Source organism: Argiope bruennichi, chromosome 8 (assembly GCF_947563725.1).
Source record: "Argiope bruennichi chromosome 8, qqArgBrue1.1, whole genome shotgun sequence".
NCBI classification, from domain to species: domain Eukaryota; kingdom Metazoa; phylum Arthropoda; class Arachnida; order Araneae; family Araneidae; genus Argiope; species Argiope bruennichi.
In genome coordinates, this window is record NC_079158.1 from 120,547,953 (window position 1) to 120,565,646 (window position 17,694).

General features: G+C 27.8%; 1 protein-coding gene across 3 annotated transcripts in view; it reads left to right on the top strand.

Annotated features, from left to right (window-relative positions):
• LOC129980985 (kelch-like protein 17) overlaps positions 1 to 17,694 on the top strand; it is a 141,956-nt gene that overhangs the window by 55,928 nt on the left and 68,334 nt on the right. The window contains exon 1 of one of the 3 annotated variants that reach the window (XM_056091550.1): positions 4,236 to 4,295. The exons of the other annotated variants lie outside the window; for them this stretch is intronic. The gene's annotated coding sequence lies outside the window, so the exon portion shown is untranslated. Of the gene's footprint in view, positions 1 to 4,235; positions 4,296 to 17,694 lie in introns of those variants that run through there. 3 annotated transcript variants of the gene reach the window in all.

The following is a 17,694-nucleotide window of genomic DNA, read 5'->3' on the forward strand; positions in this document are numbered from 1 at the left end:
GTGAAAGAACTTTTTATTAAGCTTAATTATAGGATAAAAAAGAATTTTATTTTATCTATAGCAGAAATCAGTTGATATTTGTTCCAAAAATAATATTGAAATAGCTGACGAATATAAATGTAACTGGATCCTTGAAGATATTTATATAAAATCGGTATGAAAGTGCAGAACAATTCAGTTTCTCAAATTTTAAGAACCTTTTTGGTCTATCTTTCATTTTTATTATTTAATTAAATCATCAATGAATTCTTGTTCTTTTATTTTTCAGCTCTTTAATTGAATTCTTATCTGAAAGATTTTAAACGTATTTCCTTTTCTGTTTTTAGAATTAGAATCAAAAATGTGGTTTTCTATTTACAACACATTTCTAATAATTTTGAAATCAATTTTACAATTTAAAAATGATTTGATTAGTATTATTGCTAAGGTTGATAAATGGAAATAAATAATAATAATAAAGTTTTAAAAAAAGATGGCGTGTTTGTTATGTACAGAGGAAAAACATATATCGGATATCATCAAACAGCTAACTGTACGTCATCTTATATCATCTTGTGACGTCACCATTTTCCTACTGTGGTTTACGACATCCAATCAGTGCAGCGAATTTGAAGGAATCAAATATTGATTCTATTATCCTGAACATACAACAAATCAGAAAATGCATATTTAGGAAATAACTCAATTTCATTCTAAATTATTTATCACAAAACAATACGTTTCATTTTCAACAGCGAATCCGAAAACCAAATCCGTTGACATCTAAAAGACAATAACGAAAGAAAATAAATTTCCTTCAATTTCATTATGTCATCCTACGCGTCATATTTACGACTGAGTTTAAGAAAACGATTTTTTTTTTTCTAGAAACACACGTGCTGTCAATGACTTTCGCATTCCGAAAGAATGAAAGAAGTGTACTTTTCATTCTTAGAAATAAGCAACAATGTACGAGGAAGAAAGTTCAGACATTTTATTTTTTTGACTGCTGATTTTTTTATGGCGTCTAATTATTTCTCTGAAAGAAAGTATGCATATTAAATAATGTCATCGGATTTGCCGAGACAGACCACAACATTTTCTTTTGCTTCTAATATATTTGTCCGAATGACCATTTGTTTGTAAAATGTTCTTTTGATAAGGTGCTTGCCCGAGAAGGCGAGGCATTTGACCATTCCAAGAAATTTAACCCAGTAGATTCTCTTTATTTTGTTAGATAAAATATGTTTTATAAAATGAAAGAAACATTGCTTAGAAAGTTATACACGATTTTGAACAATTTGTTTCACTTATCTCTGTAAATATTGTTTCTGTCATAATAATCCAACTGAAATGAAAAAAAAAAAAAAAAAAAAAAAAAAAAAAAAAATCGTTTGGTGAGTTAAAAACAAAGAAACAAATAAAAAATGTTATTGCATTTTTTTAATTTTTATTTTTTAGATTCATTCGGAGCAACCTCGTCTAATGACGTAAAGATTTTATTTTAAAATTATTTTTTGATGAATAAAATTAAATGAAATAAATATAAGCAAGGTTGACAAAGCTGTTTTTCAATTGTGGAGTGTTGTTGTAATTTCCGGCACTGAATTTTATAACTATAAGAATGTTTTCATAAGAAAAGAAAATTGATGTTTTATGCAACATCTGTTTAAATATAATTTTTACTTTATACGAAGTATAGAGGAAGTATTGTAATGGTCAGAAAATTCGAATTCCAGGCATTGATGATCCACCTCCTTGAGTTCGGAAAACGGCATTCTGTCTATATCAGTCTGCCTGTTAATCTATTAATGCGATAACTCAAAAAACGTTATGAGATAGGTGGATGAAATTTGGTCTTAAGACAACATGTATAGATTTCTATCAAATTTTAAACGAATCCATTGTTAAAAAATCTGTCTAGTCTGGCTGTACGAGCATAAGTTAATTCGATAATTACAAAATGCAAAGATTAGGCAGAAAATTTGGTACACAGATTATCTAAAATATAGATAGTATAGATTATTTTCAAATAGAACCAAATTTGTTAAGCGGTTGACCGTCTGTCGGGTTGTACTTTCGCATGCATGTAAACACAATAATTCATAAATGCAACGACTTAAAACCATTCAAACTGTGATTGGTATCAATCGGTAGGTAAAAAGGCATCCAAAATAATGATTTCACAACAGATTCAGAAAAAATACTAAATTCCTCCCAAAAATCTATATTTCGTAATAATAATAATAATATAATAATATAATTCGTTCGTTCGTTCACCAACGCCATGCAAAGTATTCGCGGCGTCACCCAAAGGGATAAAAAAAATTATGACAGACTATGCGAGAAAATTTCGCGGAGACTAATTCCGATAGTTAATATCGAACCAATTAATTATACATTCCAATTTTTGAGCATGCGATTAATCTGATAAATGAAATCCAAATGATCCCTTTCAGTATTTTTTATATAATTATATACAGATTATTTATATATTATCATTATATTGTTATACAGCCTTTATGCGATTTTAAATTATTTCATATAAATAATTTGATACAATATTCGAAGAAATGAAAGCGTCTGTTTTTATATCGGCTGCATCCAAAGTAAGATTAGCATTATATACATATATGAAATCCACCTATTACAAGTAGTCGATTATAAATGTTTATTATTCGAAAATAGTTCGTAATTTTTTGCGTAATATAAAGGTATTTATTGAGATTACCGCAATTTCTTTTTATTCAAAATCCAAACATATGAAATTTTATGAAATGAATATTTCTAATTATCTTTAACAATTTTTCTTTTCCTAATGTTTTTTATAAAAAAGAAAAACATTTTAAAAAAACACATTTAAAAATAAATGAACAAAATTTAAAATTAAATTTACCAATTTGTTTAGTAAAACCTTGCATGAAAAATGTTCTTTCTTATTTGATATTTTATTTAATTTATTAAATAACATTTTATTCATGAGATATTAACATCATAAGCTTATGTCAAATGATAAACTTGATACATGGGCCTGCAGTCCATTCTCTAATCTTTCACACAAGAACAAAATAATAATGTTTGAACTATAATGTTTGATTAAACTTGTACCATGTAGCCCAAATCTTTGTTATCAAGCCTTGTATATTCGCTTTCCAAGCAGAGCCACCCTTTTTCCGAATTTCCCCTTATTTCTCTCGAAATTATATAAATATTTTGTCCTAGCGTTATTTAAGCAAAATTGATAAATCATTAAAACTATTTAAAATCCTAAAAATTATTTTTGGCTAAAGAAAGTGTGCCCTCCCCCACTTCTTTTTATCCGATTACTTTATTTTTTCTTCAAGTTATCGGATATCTTGTTATTATATAACAGGACTTGAAGATAAAATTTAATTTAGTTATATTAATATTCCGTGTCAAGTAATATAGTGGATCGAAACACGATGGTTCGGGCAGTCATTTTCAACAGTGATTAGATGGCGAGGACGCCACTTGAGACGGCATTATCTCTCCTGATTTATGCGTCACACAAATGTAAGCATGTTGGATTCCCAGTATCAAATTTAAAGGGCCTCAAGCTTCATATATAGTGAGTCTTCAGTATTATTGGTTTCAACCTGGAATCCATTAGTCGCGAAATCGAGATTTTACTACCGGACAATCACCCCCCCCCCCGAATCTCCTATGTGAGGGAGCCACGTATCATGATTATAAATTATTTAAAAACACACAAATTCTTGTGAAATAGTCCTTTCATAATGACATTATTTTAAACCTCAAAATTTCAAATTTTTATGCCTAGAAGAAGTGTTTTAAATACAGGCTCTAATTTGATTTAAAATGATATTAAACTTACTCATCCAAAATTCTGTTTCATTTCTTCATCGTTTTAGAAAAGGTATTTGAGTAATTATAAAAGCGAACTATCAATAAATTTCCATTTCATTATAACTTTTTTAAATACATTTTTTTTATCTGGCACTTCACCAACAACATACTTCATTTCCATCCACAAAAGAAGCACAGTGGAACAAATTCTTTGCCCATTCATCTTCTTTCCCGCGCTTTTTATTATTCCATTGACATTTATTCCAAACAAGACTGAACCATCGATTTTTTGTCGCCCTGGCGCCAAAAACCGGCGCTCAATCTATCAAGCAGGCAACCCCCTCCAGGACATTGACCCTGAGGGTGTTCTTTTCGATAGGGTGGTCGATTTCCAACGTCTGCCGAGACGACAGAACGTCGGATGGACGTCGGGCGAACGGCAGCCCCTCCTCGAACGTCTACCACTCCAGACTCCTCTTGATCTCCAGGTGGGTAAAAATTTCACTCACTCCCTCTCTACGCCAATTGGGTTACTGGGATGACTCTTGCGCCTCCTTTTTTCATCCTCATCCCACTCTCTCTCCGTTCTCCCGGTCTTCCCATATAACGTCCGCTTATTGCGATATTATTATTGTAAGGGAATTCCTGCACTGGGATTTGTTATTGCATGATGGCCATACGGGCGTTGGAGTTTATCATGTGATTTTGATTTTTGGATAGCTAGAAATGTGCTACAAAGTGTCTTGATTATTTTTTGTTGGTGTTAATGTGAGTATCGGTAACTTTAAAATCGTTTGGATTGACTCAAAAATTAATGATGGTAATTCGAATTTACTTTTTTTCTGCTTCTTTTTTGTTTTGTTTTTGCTTCTTTCTCTTTTTAAATAATTTTGTTTTTATAAAGAAATAGCTGGTACTCGGCGCGTTGCTACAGCAGAACAAATAATTGTGAATTTTGAAATAGTGAATGATATATAAAGTAAAAGTAAAAATAATATTTAATCTATTTTTTGACTTTAATTATAATAATTGTATTATGCTTATAACCTTCGCGTGAATGCAAGCAATAAGTTAGCAAAGTTTTATAACAATCTGATGAACGGTCGACAGGGCATAAAATAGAATAAATAAAAATTCATTTTTATATATTAGATGATTTCTAAAACTAAATTAATAAAAAAAAGGCTTACGTATATTGAATTGCATCATAAAGAATTGTTCTGTAATGAAAGAATAACCCACAATATTTAAATTCTTCAAGTTGGGGATAATTTTATGTCTTTATTCTGTTGATAATTAAATGTTGTAGAACGTCTGTGAAATATGATATATTCATAAATAATAATAAAAAAAGTAGATATTGTCATATTAAATTACTAAGAATTATTCTTCATCCAAAAAATTATTGGCAACATTTTGTAATTTAGTTTCGGTTTAATTTTAGGAACTGTCTCACCCATCCAGCTTCTTGCTTAACATCTTGAGAATTCTTTTTCATAAGTATTGATACATTTTACAATATTTGAATAATGTCAACGTTTGTAAAAGTTAAGTGAATAATTCGGAGGTGACTCTGTTGATAGTTAAATGCTGCCGATAATCTATGAAATTTGATATATTAATAAATAAAAAAATAGATACTATCATATTAAATTACTAAGAATTATTCTTTATCCAGAAAATTAATGCCAACATTTTATAATTTAATTTCGATTGAATTTTAGGAGTTTTCATATTTTTTCAACTTTTTGCAAAATGCTGCTTAAAATGATGAAATAATACATTTTTACATTTAGAACGTTTGCATTTAATAATTAACGTTAAATACATTTTAGAACGTTTGCATTTAATAATTAACGTTAAATACATTTTAGAACGTTTGCATTTAATAATTAACGTTAAATACATTTTAGAACGTTTGCATTTAATAATTAACGTTAAATACATTTTAGAATGCTTGCATTTAATAATTAACGTTAAATACATTTTAGAATGCTTGCATTTAATAATTAACGTTAAATACATTTTAGAACGTTTGAATAGTATCAACGTTTGAAAAAGCAAAGAGAATAATAATTCGCAGTAAGAAAGAAAGCAGAGTAATAATTTTTATTTCGTCTTTGTTATTTGACCGTAATTTCATAACAATAATAACTTGCACACAAAAAATGTAGTTAATATCGTCGTAACGTGTGTAAATATAAATTATTAAACGATACAAATTATTATTATAAAATATAGTTACAAATATTTTGAAAAGTTATTAAAATTACATTAAAATACATTAAACTACATTAAACTATAACTGGTATTACTGGAAAATTAATTTTTTTAAATTTTAAAGTTGAATAAAGAATGGCTTTTGTGCAATAAAATGCATCACTTTATTGAGGGAAAACATTTTAGATTAAAATTTTGTACAGCCTTTTATTTAGTGAGTACCTCCTACTAAAGAAATAAACATGTGCTTAATTTGGTACCTCTGGCTCAAACGGAATATTTTTGTCTGTGCGCAACGCAAAACGCCTTCGTTATTTTAATGTAAATAAAAATTGTTGGAACTGTGTTTATATATATATATGTACATTTACAACTTTTCAAAACACAAAAATTAATTAAATTAATAAATTAGAGATTAGCCGAAATTTTGCCTTTTTTTCCAACTACTTTACCATCATTTTTTTTAAATTTCTTTTTGTTATACTAATATATTTTTCTAAAGCATTTTATGGGCTTTAAAGAAGTGATAAACGCATGCTTAAAAGTATGTTTACATCAATGCGTCAAATGAAGATGCCATTTTTTTTATTTAAAAATTTGTTAAAAAATTTGCAGTACTAATTTAACAAATATCAATAAATAATTTAGGAAGAAAATTGGATATAGGTGGTTTTTAAAATATTATATATTAATTCTAATATTGATTAAAAACCGTTTTAAAGTTTAAAAGGATTTTGTATATTATAATATTTTATTCAAAAGTAGCTTTTAGTTATATATACTATACCTGAAAGAATTTTAATCTTTAGTAAAAACCTTCTGTATTACTTAGCTGATTCATATAATTCCATCTTAAAAAGTGAGTAACTTCATTAGTTACTAGGGTGACTCTTGATTTCCCAATATAATTCTCAATATAATTCCGGCTCCGATTCTCCATTTCTCCCAATACCGCTTGCGTGACATTATCATTGCCTGCTGTTCCGGTTCTTGTAATTGGATTTGTCGAAGTTTCGTTCATTTAGGTCTCGCTTTGAAGTAACACGGAAGCTTATGCCGACATGGATTTTTATTTAGAACCGTGGTAGAATAACGAAGATGATGTCTGAGGTGGTTTTCTTTCCTCAAGTTCCACCTGCTGAAACGAAGGACATTCGGCGTCATATTTATCACGCATCGCCGTCATGTGATTGGTGAATGTTTAACAGGGCTGGGTATTGAACCTGGAATCCTCAGATCCCAAACCTTAAATCTTACCAGTAAGCCACCGCAAAGGCAATGTGAAGAATTTGCCAAATAAGTGATACATCGCTGAGATTTATTGTTTTGGGAGGTTTAAATAGCATATCGAAAAGTGTGGGAGAAATTGAGAAAATTTTTGAGCCCAAATAATTTGAAAAAAAAAAAAAAAAAAAAAAAAAAAGACTGAAAAGGCCTTTTTAGAATTTTTGACGTAACTTTCGATCGAAAACTGTTAATTTCTTTTTCTGTGAATCACAAATTTGTAACAACAATAATACCTCTTCTTGATTTTTCTGCCATTTTGCTTTTGTTGATATCTATTTTCAGAATATTTACGATTTCAGAGAAATCAGTTTATCAAAGCTTATTATTCATATTGCTTTTACATTTAAGAATTGTGAAGACCATTCTATTATTAATTAAACGATGCAGAACCTTTAATGGTACCTTTTCTATAATTATTTAAATGGTGCAGAAATATGATGTAGATTTTCAAAGAATTAATTTCTTTAAACATACTTGGATTGACAGAAAAATTAATTTCAACAATAAGAAAAAAAATATACCTATTTTCTTTCATTAAGATTTCTTTTAATAAACATCAATTTTATAAGAAATGCTCCTGAAGAAATATCATAACCATATTAAAATATTTATTAAGAATTAATTGGCAGTAAATTATCCACAGCAGTTATAAATTATGAATTTTATAAATTTATCTTTATCTTTTTTTTCTTTTTTTATGTTTAATCAATTGGCTGATGCATAATATTTAGGAAATTTAAATTTGGAAGACTAATATTCCTTAAGACTTATTCATTACGAATTTTACTACCATTTTTATCCTTTTTGAGGTGATTATAATTTTAACAGAAATAAAGCAGTGGTATTATGTGATTAAAAGTATACAAAATATATTGCTTTTTTTATACTTTACGATAAAGAATTATAGGTTGCGTTTAAAAGAAAGAATGCTTTAATCAAATTATGTGAATTTGTTTTTACGATTAATGAGATGATCTAGCTATCTTGAAACATTTTATCATAAACATAGATATTTTGAACTGTTAATAGCAGCAAGAAAAAATAACTCATCTTTAAGGAAATAGAAAGCTATGAGATATAAAGCTAATGATATGCAGATGAATATTACATCTCTTAGATATTTTGCATCGTCTACTGTATTTTCTTTATATTTCTTTCTTATTTTCTACTATTTTTATTTTATTTTCAAAATTGTTTATTTTTTTACTCGGAAATATGGTAAGCAGAAAAAATGTTCAATCTTTCTGTTTTTAAAAGTGCTGAGATTCTTGATAGAATTTTGTCAGAATATGAGAATTTTTTCTTCCATAAGAATTCTGTAATATGTAAAATTTTGAGCTAGTAATTGTTTCTTTTTTTATGAAATAATTATGTTTTGCAATATGATGTACTTGGTGTTGAAGCTGTTTCATTTCATCATGCCGCTTTAAATGCCAAACGATTTCTCTAACAAATGAAAATAAGATATTTTCAGAAGAACATTCTAAGAAATATACTTCGAATTTTATATTGATATAAATTGGGATATTTGTGGTTAAAGTTATTAACAGTAAAATTTTATAATAGAATATCAAAAGTATCCATAATTTCAGGAATGCTTTTTTTAAAAAAATATTACGATAAAAAGCTTAATATTTTGCTATTTTCATCCAAACTTTGATGACAATTAAAGGAAATAAGAACTCTGAAATATCGAGCTTTAAAAAAACCATTAATTACACAGTTTCCACTAAAAAGTATTCAACAAATAATTTATTTTTTATTTTTAATGCATTGAGAGTGTTTTAGAACATTTTAAATATATATTTAATTTGCAACCACTTGAAAATTTGTGGCCTTTCGTCATTAATTTATTCATATACAAAAAAATTTTAAAACTTTTTAAAAACTTTCTTAAAACAATTTTATCTTTATGGACATCCAGAGGAAGAAACCCATTTAATTTTCACAAACCTGACATTACGAATAATAATAATTTTTTTTAAAAAGAAGTATCTTTTTATTAAATTCCTTACTGTAGGCAATTTTGTTTTAGAATTTAACTCGTTCTTTCGATTAAAATTATGCTACTGATTTCAAAGCTGAATTTTTTTTTATATTTACAAGCACTTATTTAGATATATATTTGACATAATTTTACAAAAAAAAAATCGTTTTTCAAACTTTGGAATAATTTCTTCATGATTAAAGTTTGAAATTATATATATGAATTGTATTAAAATTATTGAATATTAACGTGAAATTATTTCATCTTACCAAATATAAATAAAATTTATGTATAAAAACTCATGTATTCTCTGATAAATTAATGTAATGTTCATGGAAGGGTCATTTTATATAATTTCAAATATTTACCTGTATACAAAATTCTAATCCGGGCTTCGATATTTCAACAAGCTGATTGAGGAGAACTTGTTGGATGTTGTTCAACAATCGTTCTGAAAATATGCAATATTTTCTAAATAACTAGAAACATTTATATAATATCAACTTGAATTTTTATAGGCAAAGTAAATAAATAAAATAGCTTTAAATGCAAACAATCCTGAATTGAAACCATACATGTAAACGAATTTAACATAATGTAGAAATTTTATTCCTTAGTAAAATCAAAATTACTGTTCATAATACTTTAATATTCCCAATAATGTGTTTATAGCTTAAAGAATTTAACAAATAAATATACAAATCGTTTGCAATGAAATAATTAATTTGAATGATTTATAAGATTCAATAAATCGTTAATAATAACTTACACAATATAAAAATACATAAAACACTTTTATAATGATGTGTTAATTAATATGATATAAAATAAATAAATAAATACATTATTGAATTCGTGTACAGTGTAATTCTTTATTCATTTTTTTCTAGTTATAAATTAATAATTGTTAAAAATTCTATAGTAGCTCTTTTTGAAACTGTCGTTTGGTTTGGTTTGAAACTGTCGTTCATCTTACGAAATGTTACACAGTATATCGATTATTTCAGCAATCGTAAGTAGGTTATAAAGATAAAAAAAATAATTGTAGAATAATCGGATATATATATTACATTGTGGGAGATGTAAGCTTCTTTTCTGATAATCCTTGCATTATCTTTTGATAAAAGGTCTCTTGGTCCTTTACGAGAGATCTTATGCAAGTAGATAAAGAGATATTTATGAATGATAATTTATAGTTTGATTCTATGATATCACCCTTAATTCATTATTTAAAAAACAATAATTCTGTACATGATTTTTTTTGCATTATTAATCGCTTTATAGAATAGGAAAAGAACTTTTAAAAAATGTAAAATTAACTAGCAATAAATAAATTTATATTTAAAATATTAAGTGAAGTGTAATAAAAGATTTTCATTAAAGCGATTGTAAACGCTTTTATTTCACCTGACTCGTTCCATTTTACTGAGATTATTTATTATAAGATTTCGTTTGTTGAAAGCTTTGCAATTAATTTTTCTTTTTGATGGACCAGAATTCTAAAATGCTGTAGCATGATAACAATATATTTAAATATGCTTTAGAACTTCATTATCAACTAACTGCTTAATCTTATTTAAGTTCGATTGAATAACGAGGCGCCATCTAGTTTAGTTTAGTTATATTAACGTCCCGTTTTAAAGCAACATTAGAGTTATTTTGGGACGGACCGTGTAATTTTGAACAGTGGTCAGATGACGAGGAGGGAACTTGAGTTGGAACACCCCTCTCCAACTTTCCACATCACACCAGCAAGAGGAAGTTTGGCCCCAACGAATTTAACATATACCAGACCCACTCATACGACGGTTTTTGGTGGAATCAAGTATCAAACCTGAAACCCTTCGGTACCGAAGCCGAGATCTTACTACCAGGCCACTGCAGCCCCAAGGTGTCATCTAGTAGTAAAATATAAGCGAAATGATTACAGGATTTCCTAATAAATATAATGATATATTATGAAATATATTTACGCTTAAAATGTATTAAAGAAGTTTTAAAAAATATGATATATAAAATATATTATTTTTATCAAAATTTTGGGGGTGGAAACAAAAATCATAAAAGGTCGGGGCTCCGGAAACAATACAATCAGAAAATTAAAATTATAAATATAAAAAATTGGTTAAACATTCATTAAAACTTAAATAATTTAAGGATGTTATTAAATTTCTTGCTTACTCAAACGGATTATGACAGTTCCTTACATTTCTATAGTTACTGCTCTGACCTGAGATATATGTTTAAAAATTGTCTTCTACATTTAAGTATACAAAAACTTTTGAAAAAATTATTTTCATTTTTGCTATTATATAGCAATTTTGACGACAAATACTGGGAAAATAAGAAAGAAATAAGAAGGCAGTAAATGCAGTTGTGAGGCAACTAGAATAAATACTCGTAGTTATCATTTAGTGGAAGCTAACAGTTTAAGATATCTTAGGCTAAAGGATGCCCCTCCCCCTTTTTAAAGGGATTATAAGTTGTAAACTGCAAAATAATTTTTAATAAAATATATCATTATCTACAGTGTGTAAAATTTTTAAAAAGTTATGCAATTACGTGACTTAAATAAATTTAAATATTTATTTTCTCCCTTTTTGATACCAACATGCCATGACATATATTACAACCCATTTCGCGCCGGCGTCCTGGCATAGGGGTAGCGCGTCTTCCCCGTGATCTAGGCGTCACGGGTTCGAGTCCCGGTTTGGGCATGGTTGTTCTTCTGTTGTTCTATCTGTGAGATGTGTGAATGTGCCCTCCTGTAAAAAGGGGTTGTGCAAGCGAATGAGTGATGCGTGAGTAGCAAAGTCGTACTCTTGGCCCTAGTTGGCGCTGCTATAAAAAATAAGAGACGCCCCCTCAGGTTTAAATCGCTGTCTTCGTAACAGCGGGCTTGTCGGTGGCAAGTGCCATAAGAAACAAACAAACAACCCATTTCGCACCTCAGATCAATACTGAATCGTAGATTTAGTTAATTCTTGTAAGAATCTGTTTTAACTATTAAAAACGTATTTGAAAAATGCTGAAATTTATACTTTAATTATTGTTGAGAAATTTAGTATCTCGTTTAAGAGAAATTTGCATGTATCTAAGATTATAAATTGTAGTATCCATATGCAGTGTCCAAACAAATCTATTGTACTTACTGCCACAAAATATGACTCACAGATAATTGTAATGGGAAATAAATGCTTTTCAAAGCCTGAATTTTATAATTTTACATATTTTTTTCTTTCAAATTTTGCATTTACTTACAGTAACGTTCAATACGCCTTTTGAAAAAGAATCATATCATTCATCCATATTTAAAAGATAATTGCTAATCTAATAAATTTGTTTAATATAATTAATTGAATTTTGAGAAATTTTTGGCAGTTAATTTGTTAATTTTCTCAAAATAAAAGTAAAGAATTAAAATTATAAAAGTATTCAAGGACGATGATCGTGTATGCATTACCAATATTTTACAAACAACAGATTTATTTTATTTATTCAATATAATTTGAATTTTCGAGGCACTTTATTTAAAGTGGTGGACATTTTCTTATAAAAAAGTTTAGTTTAATTCTGTTTAAGGCTTCTAACAAGCTACGCAAGTACAAAAGAAAGTTAAACTCTTCTATGAATGTCCAACTGATTTAAGGAAACAAATTTGAATTATGATGTGAAACCCATTTGTATAAAAATCATTACTAATCAGCACAAAAAAAATTATTAAAGTATGTTATTTTTCACATCAATTTTCTTCCTGTAAATTGTCCTTCATATTATGTTTTAAAAATTCCTTTTCCTGGTTGATTCGAGGCATTAGTTAATTTTTAACAGTTGTGTATTATAAAAATCGTTTGCTATGAAAAGAATAAACAATGAGAACATTTGTATACAATAAGCAGGTTTATCGCTGTTGTTATCAGGAAATGGAACTGTTTCTTCTATTTATCAAACGAACAAGCAGATAATTATATCTAAAGCCACAACAAAAATAAACAATAAAATATCAAATTCTATATTGCCGTGTCCGAGGCATTATTCAAATATTTTAGAATGATTGAATACAAATTGATGCTTTTATTCAAAAGAAACACTACTGAAAGAATAAAATAACCGACATTAAATATCACATAGCTGTAACCTGGACACACTTCTTCTTTCTAATAGAATTGAATAACGTAATTTCCTATTACAGAATTCGAAGTTCAAGCAGTGATGCGAGAAAAGTTCGTCGCGTTCAGGTCAATGAAGAAGACCAAAAACATTTTTTTCCCCGAGTGTGTCTTTAGAAAATGTTTTTGAAATAGAAGTTCACTGACTCAATAACTCAAAAAGAAAAAAAAATGTGGAAGTTACAGTTAGACAAAGTTATTGTTGATTCAGATTGTTTGAAATAGATATAACAAGTTTATTCACAGCATAAAAATGTTGACATCTGAATCGATGTTTGTAAAACATTTCACGAAGAATTTGGATAATTATATTGTTTTGGGTAACAAAGTCTGTTTCGAAATTCAGAATTTTTAAATCAGCAACTGTGTTTGATATAAATAAAAGAATACCTTGTAAATCTGTTTAGCTATGGATCGGTAATTTTAGTGCCATTTTGCTTTTAAATGTTATCATTTCTTATTTGTTTTTAATATCATCAATATTTATTTCATAAAATAATAGTATAACTTAAATTTTGAAGCAAGAATTTTATTTATTATATTCCATTAACTTTAAGCAATATTCCAAGAAATATAAAATAACAGAATTTTTCTAAATAAGTATCTGTTCGTGTTTTTAATACAATATATAGTATAAAAAATAAAAGTAAATCGTTCGAGATATGGCAGTGTTTAACCCTGCTGTTCTGTTCGTATTTACTTCACGACTCAGAAAACTAACCTTTCTTGCAATAATTGACAGGTGTCAATGGTTTAAACAATAGTAATATAAGTTTAAAAATAGATCTAATAATATAAAGCAGCTATAAAAATAACAAAAAAATGTTTGAAATTCAAACTTACAATACTATAAAGCATCTATAAAAATAACAGAAAAATATTCGAAATTGAAATTTACTTTTATTACAATTTGAACAATAATATTTTACATGAAATTTGCAAATGTGACTCTTGCAATTGCAGCATAACATATTAGTTTTGCTATCATTGCTTGACGGACAGAGATTGCACCTTGCACGTTTGACACACAATGAAGTAATCTCACCAGATCCAGATGGTACGTTTTCCCTTTTTCTCTGTATTCGTTTCAATATTTTTATTGAGTCCTCACTTCTTGGTAGGTGTGGTCTTTCTTCAATGTGTGATTTTTCCCACTTCTTCCAAAAATAGTCTTCCTTTAGTCAATTTGTTTTCGTTCCATTCACTATGTACTGAAGTCCATAGAACAAATGCATTGCACGCAGAAGTATCAAGCATGTTATAGAATACTATCATGGGCCAGCGATTTGTTTTTCTTATACAAGTGTATGTGTTTAAAAGTTGATCAAGAGTATCCACAGGCCCTTCAGTTTAATTATAATCTAAGATCCTTAAGGGTTTTTTGTCAGGTCTGTTGCTAATTTCTTTGTCATGATGCAAAGTGATCGCACGAATAACATTCTTGTTCTTTTTGGGGATGTAGTTTACAACTGTTGTGTCTTCTGTAAAATAAAATGAGGACCTGGGAACTGATTTTTATGGCATTTGTTCAGGAAGTTCTAATTTATTTTTTATAATGGTGCCAAGCATAGTCATTTTCTGTTTTAGAAGAAGTTGTCCTAAGTTGTAAGATGTGAAAAAAAATTATCACATGTAATATTGTGCCCCGAATACCCATAAGTAAGATCACACACTACTCGCATTATCTGATTTTTCTCTGGCTTTGACCTTTGTTCTTTTCCAGTGTAAATTTGTATTTTAAGTACATATGAAGTTTTACTGTCACATAAAGTCCATATTTTGATCCCATATTTAGATGGCTTACTTGGTATATACTGTTTGAAAAGATATCGACCACGAAATCCTACTAATCTACATCTACAGTAATATTTTCACTCGGATTATATAATTTTGGTAGAATTTCTATCCACTTTTCCCAGATATCTCGCACTGCAGCAAATTTTTTCTTTCTTGACGAGTGGATTTATTATCAAAACGAATAACTCTCGATATAGTGAAAAATATTTCGAAGGACATTGTTGCACGAAATATATTTTTGGCAGTTTCTTTATCCCATAAGCTTTTTGTTGATTCGCCATATGATTTATAAACACCAGCTAACAATAATAATCCAATATATGCTTGATTAGTTTTACTTTCAATATTTTCTCCTTCAATATTCGTCATATTTCTGATTTCGTTTTCAATTGTAGAATTGGATACTAACTCTTCCGCTCAATTCAGTTCATATTCAATCTAAAATATTCTCGTATTTCCTGATCCCATTCCACTTTTTCTATTTAATTAATGCAACAGAAAGTTCAGTAAAAATGCTTTCCTACGCTACGAGTGAAGGGGTAAAATATTGCTGACTTAAACAAATTCTTCTAAAAGATCCCTATGATTCCCTTGCTTGCTATTAAAATCTCACTGTATATAATCACTGGGATAAAATTTTCATTAGCTTTTCCTTATTTCATTTTGTGCCGTTCTATGTTGTGCTAGTCGCTTCTGCTTATTCATAAATAATGCCTCCCGGAATGGAAATCAAAGGAAGTTAAAAATTCAGCGTGCTTTCTCTCTCTTCGGCCACGATTCTGCTTCAAAAAATTATATATATACTTTTATTTATTTATACTATATCACGGAAAAATTAATAAAGTAATAAAATTATTGAAATATGAAATATAATAATTAGTTAATAATTTATTGGAAGCAAAAGTATTTAATTATTACTAAAAATTATAAAGAAATATAAAACTTCAAACAACTGTAATATAAAAATTATTATTTTACGACACTTGTCAAACAGAATAAAATGTAGCCAGTTAAATGATTAATTATTACTCCAATATTACTTTATGGCGATTTTTATAATTCATTCTAGCACGCATTTTAATCCTAATATTTAATAATTCATAGAATTCGTATATTGCACATTTATTTATTTGGCAATTGGGCTAAAAACATTTTTTAATCGATCAGCCTGGCAGTTCACGTTAATTCATTGACCTTAGGCAGCTGCCTAGAATAAGAAATTCACCACTGATGTGAGCTTAATCCGATTAATTTATTTATTTTGACAAAAAAAGTAAAGAAAGAAAAAAAAAATAGTCAGAAGCAACGGTTATAACTTTCCATGCAGTTAGTTCATCGATTTAGATTTGTCTATAATTATTCTTTTATAACGATGCGTTTTTTTTAGATCATTGCTTTTAGTATAAATAAGACAAGCAGAAAAAAAATTTTTTTGCGTATTATTTATAACTGATATTTAATAAAGAGATAATTAATTCTTAAAAAACAATTTTAAATTTAAAGAACAGTTTAGAATGTAATTAATTTAGGTCAGTTGGCATCCTACTCACATTTCACATTGGGTTTACTTTCTCAATTATTTTGTTGGATACGATTCTACGAAAACTGAATTTGAAAGTCGCAATTGAAGATCGAAAAACGAATGTAATTTTAGAAAAAGATTGAGTCGAATCTGGAATAGTTTGAAGTTACAACAGTAAACCTTATACTTGACAACTTGAACAAGTTTTATAATAAATTTGAAAATTTTGTTTTTAGAGCAGCTTTTATTTATTCAATGTTAGATTACTACAAAGATTATGCGAAAATGTATAATATTTTGAAAATATATTTATTAAAACATTTTATTTGAATTTTCCATTATGAATCAAACGATAAATATTTAGTTGATGTTACAAAATATATATTTTTATTAATACTGAAATACTTTTGTTCTAATGTACATCGATTCAAACAAGGATATAACTTTGTGTAATTAACAGGATAAATATTTTATACCTTATTATTTTAAAAGGCATTTTTAAAAATTAGAAATATACAGTGGCTCCCAAAAGTGTTCGTACACCAACAAGAATCAATTAAAAACCTCATTATTTACCATTATATATTCTTATTTTTACATGAAAATTTTTTCATAGCATATTTTTACAGTTCTTAATAAAGCCGTGAAGAATAAATTTTAAATACGATGCAAATTATTTTTTTAAAAATGACAATAAATAAAATTGCACAAAAATAGGACACAAAAGTGATCATACACTTTAAAAAAACATCACTAAATAGGAAAATTTTTAAATTTTTATAAATGTTTAGTATTTAGTAGGATATCCTTTATTCTTTATAACACCTTTTAAACGTTTGGGCATAGATTTAACTAAACGGTCGGTTACTTCTGCACCGATCTTGTTCCATTCTTCGATCATTACT